The following is a 10065-nucleotide window of genomic DNA, read 5'->3' on the forward strand; positions in this document are numbered from 1 at the left end:
ATCAAGCTATAAGACATTTTGTGAAAGTGGATTTCAATGATTATTGGCCATCTTAGTGCACCCTGATCGCCTATATATTTCACAATTATTAGCAATCTCAACCCTATACACTAAAAGAATTCTAGTCTATAGCTGCAAATTTGAAGTGTAGGACTCAATGTCGACGCTTTAGCCTCTGCCTAGTCGACACTACCCATAATTAGTGATCTCAACCATGTACACTACATTAATTCTAGCGTATAGCTGCAAATTTGAAGTGTAGGCCTCAATGTCGACGCTTTAGCGTATGCCTAGTCGATGCTACCCATAATTAGTGATCTCAACCATATACACTACAATAAGTAGTCTATAGTTGCAAATTAGAAGTGTAGGCCTCAACGGCGATGCTTTAGCGTCTGCCTAGCTGACACTACCTATAAAAAACGCGTCCATTGATTTAGCCTGTATCAATTACGTTTTTATCCCTATATATGTAAATAAAACTGCATGAATTTTGTCCTACATGTCTCCTGCAATTTTCGTATTTTGACAAGTGGTGTATCTTGTATTTCTCATTGCTTAATTGAACAATGCATTTAAATTTAGAAAAAATATTATGCATAACACATTGTAAATCATCCCTCGCATATATATCATGAAAATTGAAGTTGGATAGCTTAACTGATATGAACTAAGGGTTAAGTAGTTTGATAAGATGCAAAATACACTGTCTAAATAGTTTGTTTTCCATTTATTTTAGAGTCAATTATTTTATTTTGCACGATTACCACTAGTACTTTGATGTGTTTCAGGACCATAAGGTGTAAAAAGCAGAAGTGAAGAAAAATGAGGAAAAGAAAGAAATCATGTGTCACAAGCCCAACGACCTTTGGCAATTTTTCTGTTCAAGAATTAGACTATACAAGCACATGAGACACTCAGAGAGGAGCCTAGTTTTTTAGTTTCAGTTCTATTTTCTTTTGAAAACCCTAGCTAGCCACCGTACAATATTTTGAGCCTTAATTTTTCATTCCAAACCTTTGGCTGCTATATTATATCGTATATTTCATATATTTCAGAAACGTTATTTGGCTAGGGATTTTTTCAATTTCAGTTGGCTGTAATCATTTCTTTCCAATTCACGCCGTTCCAGTTTGTTTCTTTTAAATTCAATATTGTTGCCCCTCTTTATTTTAATTTCAATTCATGTTATATTGTTATGCGATTTAATATTTCAATTCATATTTTAATTTCAATTCAAAACCTCTTTATTGTTATTGCTATGTATTTACCATTTGCTGTTTGCGGCTGCTAGTTCTGCCATGTTATTCAATATTATTGTGCTTATTATTGCTGCTATGGGATTCAATTCATGTTGCTGCTCCTAATTCCTCTACTGCCGCAGCTGCTATTTTAAATTAAAGTTACCAACTGAATACAGGTTCGGTCTTTACCGCTCTTTAGTATGAATTCATTAGAAGTAATTTTAGTGCATAATTTAATCATGTTAGAGTAGTTTTAATTGAGTCCAAAACGGGGACCGTCGTACTGACGTAACTCATGTAAATTGCACGCCCCTTTTATTGTAACGAGAATTTAAATATTTGTTTTGAAATATTTTGTTTTGCAATTTAGAAAGTCTATTACGAAAGTAGAGGCACCGAGATATCGTTTACGCATCGAAAGAGTGAAAACGATATCCGACTAAGAAAATTCAGATTTTTAATTGAAAAGGTTAAAGTGAAAGCACTTCTTTTCTTTTAATTAAGAATTTATTGAATTAGAAAAATGAATTTTTAAGCCTGTAGTTATACGCTACGAAAGTAGGTTGTTACACGCCGAAAAATTCCGACAACGTATTGCGAAAGCAAACAGAGTCTCTTTTTCAATATTTTCTACAAAAGTTTTATTTATCTCGTTACTATTTAATTAGCGCAAAATTTACGTGAGTGACGAAGGTCGACAGAAACCATCGTTTTGGTCTCTCCTTATCGTTAATTTATTAAAATCAATATTTATATTTTACCCTCGAAACCCAATTATTTTGAATTTGACCTTAGATAAACATAGTAACAACGAAAAGCGGTACTTGTTAAATTGGTCTCTATGGATACGATACTTTTTATACTAAAACCGACATAGCCTTACACTTGCGGCCCTGTCATAGTTGGGGGTCCAGAGTTCAAGTTATGTCAAGGAGAAAAAAAATTAACATAACAATTAACATGCTGACATTTGTCAATAAAAAAATATGACGAAACTTAAATAGGAAATACCAACTAGTTGAAGTTGTTTCTAAGAAAAATTATTTGATAGACAATCAATCAACTATTACAATATAAGGAAATTGGTATGATATACTTCATCAGTTCATTTTACGTGTCATTTGACTATGAATTTAACTGTCCTTTTAATATTTTAAGTGTATAATTTCTTCAAAAAAAACATATTTTAAGTGTATAATTTGTCAATTATACTATTTCAATTACTCTTATCTTTTTCAATAAAACTAATAAATTCAGTCTATTTATTAAACTAAAGTTTGTTTTTTCAAACAAAGTTTGTTTTTTTTTTCACTTTTTTACCTATAATAATAATTTTATGGAAGTTGAAATTCTATAAATAAGATGAGTAACATTGTAAAAAAATAGAAAAAATAAAAGACTCTATGAATGTTTAAATAGAAGAAAGAGTGAAAGACTCGTTGGGATAAAACGAAGGAGAAGATGGAGAAATAGTATTGTTTGTTATGAAGAGAGATAAAGTGTGTTTAAAAAAATATGACTTTATTTAAGAAAGATATAATAGCTAAAATTTGTTTGTTACAGGAAAAAATAACACATTAAATTGATTGGAAAGAGAAAGTGTGTGCAAAAAAATATAATTTTATTTGTGGATTAAAATGAGGGTATAATATGGGAGAAAAAGTTCCAAAAATTCATTTTTTTTTAAAAATCTGTGTTAATATTTCAAAAAGATGTTTGTGTAATAACACTCAAGGATATAATTGTTATATATATGGACCTTAATAGTGTTATTACTTGCTTTAAAAATCCATGTTATTCTTTGGTGAAGAAAAAAAATCCATGTTATTAGTTAAGATCCATTTGTTACTTTGAGTATATTCAATAATAAATTGTTATATTTAATTGTGAATGTATTTCATTTGTAACTCAAGATGGAAAAGAAAATTAAGTAGTCGTTTTATGAATATAAATAATAATATTAGCATCGCCCCGTGTGACGCTAAGTTTAATTAAAAATCCAAATGTAAATTTACGAAGGAACATCGACGCTGACTAGCGTAGATTTGGCTGAAGCTAAGTAACGTAGGTCAGGTCGACACTATATATGTTGCCTCGGGATGTTTAGCATACTAACGGTTTGCAGCGAGGATATAAGCCTTGGCTTCGACGCAAGGTCCCTCTATTTGCCTTTGCGTCAAATTTTGTGCTTTTTGCGTTGGTTTTGGCTGACGCTACGGAGTAAAATTCTTGTAGTGATAATTATTTATTAGAACATTTCCCCGCCAACCAATAAATTTATAATCCTCCATTTAGTTTTCTATGGTGTAAATTTGTTTTTAACCATAAATGTTAATATTAATTGGTCAATATTACAGTTTAAACATTAAATTATATCGTTTTTCAATCTTTGATAAATTTTCACAAGAATTATTTAAAAAAAAAAAAAAAACCTTTTCAATATTTTACGTATTGATAGCTCCGTGATTTATAATGGTTCAACCACCTCATCCTCGTAGCGGTCAAATCATGTACTATTAAAATTGTGATAGAGTTTCTTCCAACTATATTTTTTTTTTTATCAATGCTTGATTTAATATCAAATACAATTCCTTGAGCCAAAAATCTTAAAACCCTGATCATCAATATCTTCAATTCCTTTTGCTGAAATCTTTAATAATATCCCAATTTGTGAAACCTTTCCAGAATTTGAACTTTGTCTTAAATCTTGAGCTGTTAGGAATCCAATCCTCCGAGCAACATTTAACACCCTTGAACTTTCAATTGATTGATTATGCACCTCCAACACCTTGAAACACCAAAGAACATAAAAACCTTAAAAAAAACATTTATAGGTGAAAATAATTTTCATATTCTTTTTCCTTTCACTCTTCCTATTGAACCCTCGATACCCAAGAAGATGAACACTCATACGCCATATAAATATGATCTATGCTCACACTCAATTTTACCAACCCAAAAGAATCCAAGATTTTTCTTAGGGACATTGTAATCTATGAAGAGAGAATGAGAAATCATGAAATGTTAAGTTTCAGAAAAGTGTCAGATTTCATTTATATATGCCAAAGAAAATCAACGATTGCATAAATAAAAATTGAGTTCCAATAGTGGATTAAAATTAACATTAAACAAGTTTTGCACAATTTGAATCCAGACTACAAGAAGAGAGTTCCACTTTTGAAAATTGTAATGGATTTAAATCAACATTAAACAAACATTTTACCATGATCTAGGCTACTAGAAGTAATTTCCACCGGTGGAAATTATGATTTCCATTGAAGATTTTTAAAAAAAAATCGGTGAGGTTTTGAACATCGATTTGAATCAACATATAAATGGTTTAACCAAGATTTGAATCCAAGGTACTGGGGACCAAAACAACTTGATAAACATACTTTTTACGAAATGTATGAGTTAAAAAAAATCACCTTTGATTCTTTAGAAATGGGAATTATTGAGGGACACATGTACATTAATTCAAAACTAAATCTAATCTTAACATCCATCAACAGTTTCTCAGGAATTGAGTTTTAAGGTCAAACTCAATTGAATGTTTCTCAAGAATTCAGAAATCTGCTCCCCTTTTAAAAGAAACTACTTGGTTCGAGAATTAGGAGGGGAGGGAAGGGAAAGGGAGGGGAAGAATTTTAACAGAGGGGTGGGGAGGGGAGATATTTTAATTAAAAGTGTGTTTGGTTCGCAAGGGGGGGGAGGGATTTTAAAATTATTTTACTGTTTTACCCTTAAACTTAATTAAATAACGATAATAAAGTAACTAAACAATAACGATGTAATCGATAACAACACGATGTAGACGATGGAATAATGGATTAGTAATAGGGTTGTTACAAGTAGTAATAAAAGTTGTTACAAAGAAAAGTTGTTAATAATACAGAATAAAAGTTGTTACAAGAAAAAATTGTCAATAATATGGAATAAAAGTTGTTACAAGATAATATAACCTAACCTAATAATAATAAAAGTTGTTTCATGGATAATATAACCTAATAATAATAAATGTTATAAGGATAATATTGAGATTTTAAATTAATATAAGGATAATTTTGGCAGTACAATAAAATTTGCTCCCCTCCCCTCCCCATCTAAGAATTGAACCAAACACTTCAAATTAAAAATCTCCCCTTCCCTCCCCTCCAAAACTCTCGAACCAAACAGACAATTTGGAAAAGACAATTATGTATTAAATGACTTAACTACTTTTTTTTTACGGGAACTTAACTACTTATTTTAAAGAGTGTGAAATATTTTTTTTTTATTTGTTGTTTATGCACAAGACAAGAGGATCAACGTTCTTTGCTTCTCCCTCTAAAACCGCCTTACCTTTCTCCCCAAATCACAAATCATCTTTGTCAAAGATGTAGATGTAGTTCCAGTGGTTGGTGGTGCGAGGAGAGACGTTTTTCCTGCACACCACCATCAAACCCAACCGGGTTGCAGCGTCTCATTTTTGACAATAAAAGTTTAAAATATTTTCATCTCAAATAGAAATTAGCTTTAAAATTTTAGCTTAAAACTTCAAATAAAATAAAGGCCAAATACCTCCCGCGGTCCTTTAGGTTGGATGTTTACAACAAGCTAGTCCTTTTTTTGGTCACAAATTGGTCTTCTAAATTCTTTTTTGTCACAAATTGATCCTTAAGTCACTTAATTTTACATTGTTACCCTTTTTTTCAGCCAACTTCGTTTAAAATGGTTATGAATCATTTAACATTGAGGGTGTAAGTTCAAAAGTGCTTATGATATCAAACAAGATTACTTACACACATTTTCATCTTCATGTTTTTTAATTCAAGCTTAATTTTACATATAAATATTTCATCAACAATACTATAAGGCAAGTAATAGATCAACTTTGTGTCAAATCAAGATTGAAAAATACACTTACAGACCTTAGTTTTGAGAGCGGTGATTTTAGACATACCAACTTAACATTAAACGTTCACATAAACATTTTTTAACTGAATTTGATAAAAAAAAAATAGAATAACAATGCAAATGTTTTCTGACTTAAAGGACCAATTTATAACAAAAAAAAAACTTTAAAGACTAACTTGTTATAACATCTCCTTCAAAAAAAAAAAAAAACTTGTTATAACATCTAACTTAAAAGACCGCAAATAGTATTTAACCAAAAATAAACTAGAATGTCTTTCAATCTAAGAAACATTTAGAAAATATTTATAAATGCATAATTGACAATTTTGAAAAAATACAACATTAGGAATATGTTGGAACAAAATGTGTTTAACAATGAACCTTAAAGAGTTTTGATGATAACAAGGTATTAAAAATTGTAAATTGGACTAGCTAATATTTGTTCAAGTGTACAAGACCATAGTTAAAAATTTACATCATATAAAGGTTCTAAAGAACAAAAAGAGAGCTAAGGAATCAAGAAAAAGAAGCTTGAAAGCATCTGAAGAAGTGCATCTGAAGAATGATGACGTCATCAGAAGCTGAAAGTCATCAGAAGTTGAAAGTCATCAGAAGCTGTTAGTCATCAGAAGCTGATAGTCATCAGAAGCGGATAATTCAGAAGCGACTTCATCAGAAGCTGAAGCTCATCAGAAGCTGATTATCACCACAAGCTGAAGATTCAAGGATCACCACTTCAAAAGCTGTCTATTGGATTCGAAAACATTGCAGAAGGCTAGTGGAACCTTGCAACGGTCACTTTGGTGAAGATTTGAAGGATTTGGAAGCTTATCTTCAAAAAGTGTTGACATTGTACTTTCTACGAACTGCACAACCACCTTCTCCACTACTCTGTTTTGTGTCCACACTACAAGACAAGAAAACAGCTCCAGAATAACAACTATGCCTGCAAAGATGTTCCTTCACAATGGGAATGGATTTCAAATTGGTTCTTCATAGGACAACAACCAAATCAGGCAAAAGATCATTGGTGAAAGATCAAGCTTCAACAACGACTCTTTGATGTGCTGGCAATTTCACAACGTCTCTTTCACACCTCTATATAAAGGAGTGAAGACTTAGATTTTTGGTAATGCTGAACGAAAGACTCTCAACATTTTTACAAGTGTCAAACCTCTGCTGAAATTGTTCTGCATTCACTTAGAATTTCTATTTCTCAAAGTTCTAGTCTTAGAAATTTTTAAGTCTTAGAGTCTGTATCTGATTGTATTGTGAGAACCTCTGATTGTATATCAAGTGTTCAATCTCAAACATTATTCTTTGTAATCTTGTTTGTTTAGAAGTCTCTTGCAGTTGTGCTTGAGCATAGAAGTCTCTTGATTGTGTTCTTGAGCATAGGAAGACTCTTGCGAAGTGTGCTTGAGCAAAGGAAGTCTCTTGCTGTGTGCTTGAGCAATTGTAATCAGATATTACATTCTAGTGAAATCTCCTTGGAAGTGCAAGGGGGACTGGACTACTTCCGGATTGTGGAAGGAACCAGTATAATTGCTTTGTGTCTTTCTTCTTCTCTCTCTCTGTTTTATTCCGCTGCGTTCAGATTCTGTTTATCACTTCAGAAGTTGTATCACTTAGCTTCTGATCAGTGTATTCAGTTTTTAGGAGAAACGAAGAATTTTTCAAAACACAATTCAACCCCCCTTTTTGTGTTTTTCTCACCTTCAAAATAGACCCTAAACTAGACTTTGACTATGATCCGGTCTATGATAATATTTTGAAACAACTTATACCTGAAAAAATGAAATCAATGTGAGATGATATATTGAATATCTCGGTGAGCCTTCCTAATTAAGATAAAATATAATCTTGCATTTGAACAAGATTTTCAATTAAGACATAAACATTGTAAATAATATGTAATATAAACAATTCCACAATCTTCGATTAATTATTCTCAGCCAATATGTTCTTATATATTCTCTTTATATTTTTCATTAAGGTAAAACTCAGACCATATATATAATATATCCCGACACTTATTAGGGCAAAACCCACCTCATATACACACACCATTTATACACATATGTATGCCTCAATTACCAAACTCATTTTTGTGAGGCTGGCGTTTTTCATGATCTGGAGTTCTCTGTAGCTTCAGATCTGGGGTCACGAAAAACTTGATGGTGACGAACAGCTTGCTACGACGGCGCCACCATGAAGATTCATTGCCAGAGCTTGCTGGTTCTATCATAGAATGTGCCTTGGTGGTTCACATTGTTTCACATTTGTACTTTTCCTTTTGGTTCTGAAAACCATTGTCGGTGCAGCTGCGGTGGTCGGTTGCTTTTAGATTTACGACTTCACAGTGGTGGGCCGTGGGTGATGAATTGGATTGAGTCGGTTACCGCTGAGTTTTTTCCGTTTGTTCATTGCCACGATCATGTTTGGCTCGAAATAGTTGTTAAACTTGCTATATATCTTTTGTTATATAGGTTGTTGATTTATACGCCATTCCTCAAAAGATGAATTTGTTTATATTTCGACTCATCTCTAGTTCGATAAGATGCTTGCAGATTTTTACACACCAATTTCTTTTACTATTTAGTTTCAAACCCTGCATAGGTGGGTTCAATATTGTATTTCCATCCAATTGATTTTTAAATACCACTTCTGTTAATCTTTGTTAAATTACCCGTTTAGAGTTGATTTGTGTTTATGCCTCATCGACATTTTGTACTTTCTTTTCATTTATTATATTTTCCTTTACTTAAAAAAAAATGAGACCAGATGAAGTATACAATTAGAAGTGGAGAAAACATAAATAGAATATATTTTTTTGCCAAAATTGCTTGATATAAATCCCATTTGTTGGTAAGAATTGCTCTTATGGAGTTTTGGAGGCATATCATTGTGGCCACTCCTAGCTAGATAACAATGAATTGACAAGGGCCAACTCTTTTATATCTTTATCAATATTCATGTGACTTTGGGGGTTCCACGACTTTAATTGCTCCTGCATCAGCTACTCGTGGCTCTAGCAAGACACCTCAACTAACAAATTTGTAGCTAGACAAAAACGCTTCCTGCGTCACATTTTATAGATTACGTAGACAAAATGTGTAGTTTTGGATAAGACTTTTTATAAAGAAATTGTGATTTATGCATAAACCTAGGCTTCATAGTCGTCTACATGGTTTGGCTCTCATCATTTTCAAGTTTTGTCCTTTAGATAGGAAATTAGTAAATCAATTTTAAGGTATAATTGCACATTGTTGGGATACTTAAGCTGTTTTTAAGTCTATATCATAAGTTGTAAACCATAAATTATAATTTTCTTTCTCTTCTATTATTTTTTTTTTTCAAAAGTTAATCGAAATAAGTTTTTTTTTTAATAAAAACTTACACTTAAACTTAACTAAAACATCAAGAATAAAATTTTAAAAAAATTTATTAGAAATCGTGGTTGAGTTTAACTCAACATCACAAAACTGACTTGTAAGATGAGGATTGCTTCAATTTAAAAACATATTTTGAGGTCATATTTTGTCTGATGTGATACTCTTTAACACGTCCCTCGCGACCGGCTCTATTGGGCTTAGTTCGTGGACATAAATGGTGTGTGGTTCGATAGCGGAAATCTGATAAAAGGTGTCTCAATGGATATTGAAGAGGCTCTGATACCCCACAAAACCGGTTTGTGAGGTAAGGATGATGATATCAGAGCCTTCTCCAAGATCCATTGGGCCACCTACTATCAGGTTTCCCTATCAGGTCACCCACAATTTATGTCCACGAACCAACCTCAATAGTGTTGGTCGTGAGAAGGTGTGTTAAAGAGTCCCACATCAAACGAATAATGGCTTGATCATGTGTTTATAAGTTGAGAGAATCCTAACCTCACAAGTCGATTTTGTAGGTAATAATAGCG

The sequence above is a fragment of the Medicago sativa genome, chromosome 2 (assembly GCF_051527215.1).
Source record: "Medicago sativa cultivar Bolivia chromosome 2, Bolivia_mono, whole genome shotgun sequence".
NCBI lineage: Eukaryota > Viridiplantae > Streptophyta > Magnoliopsida > Fabales > Fabaceae > Medicago > Medicago sativa.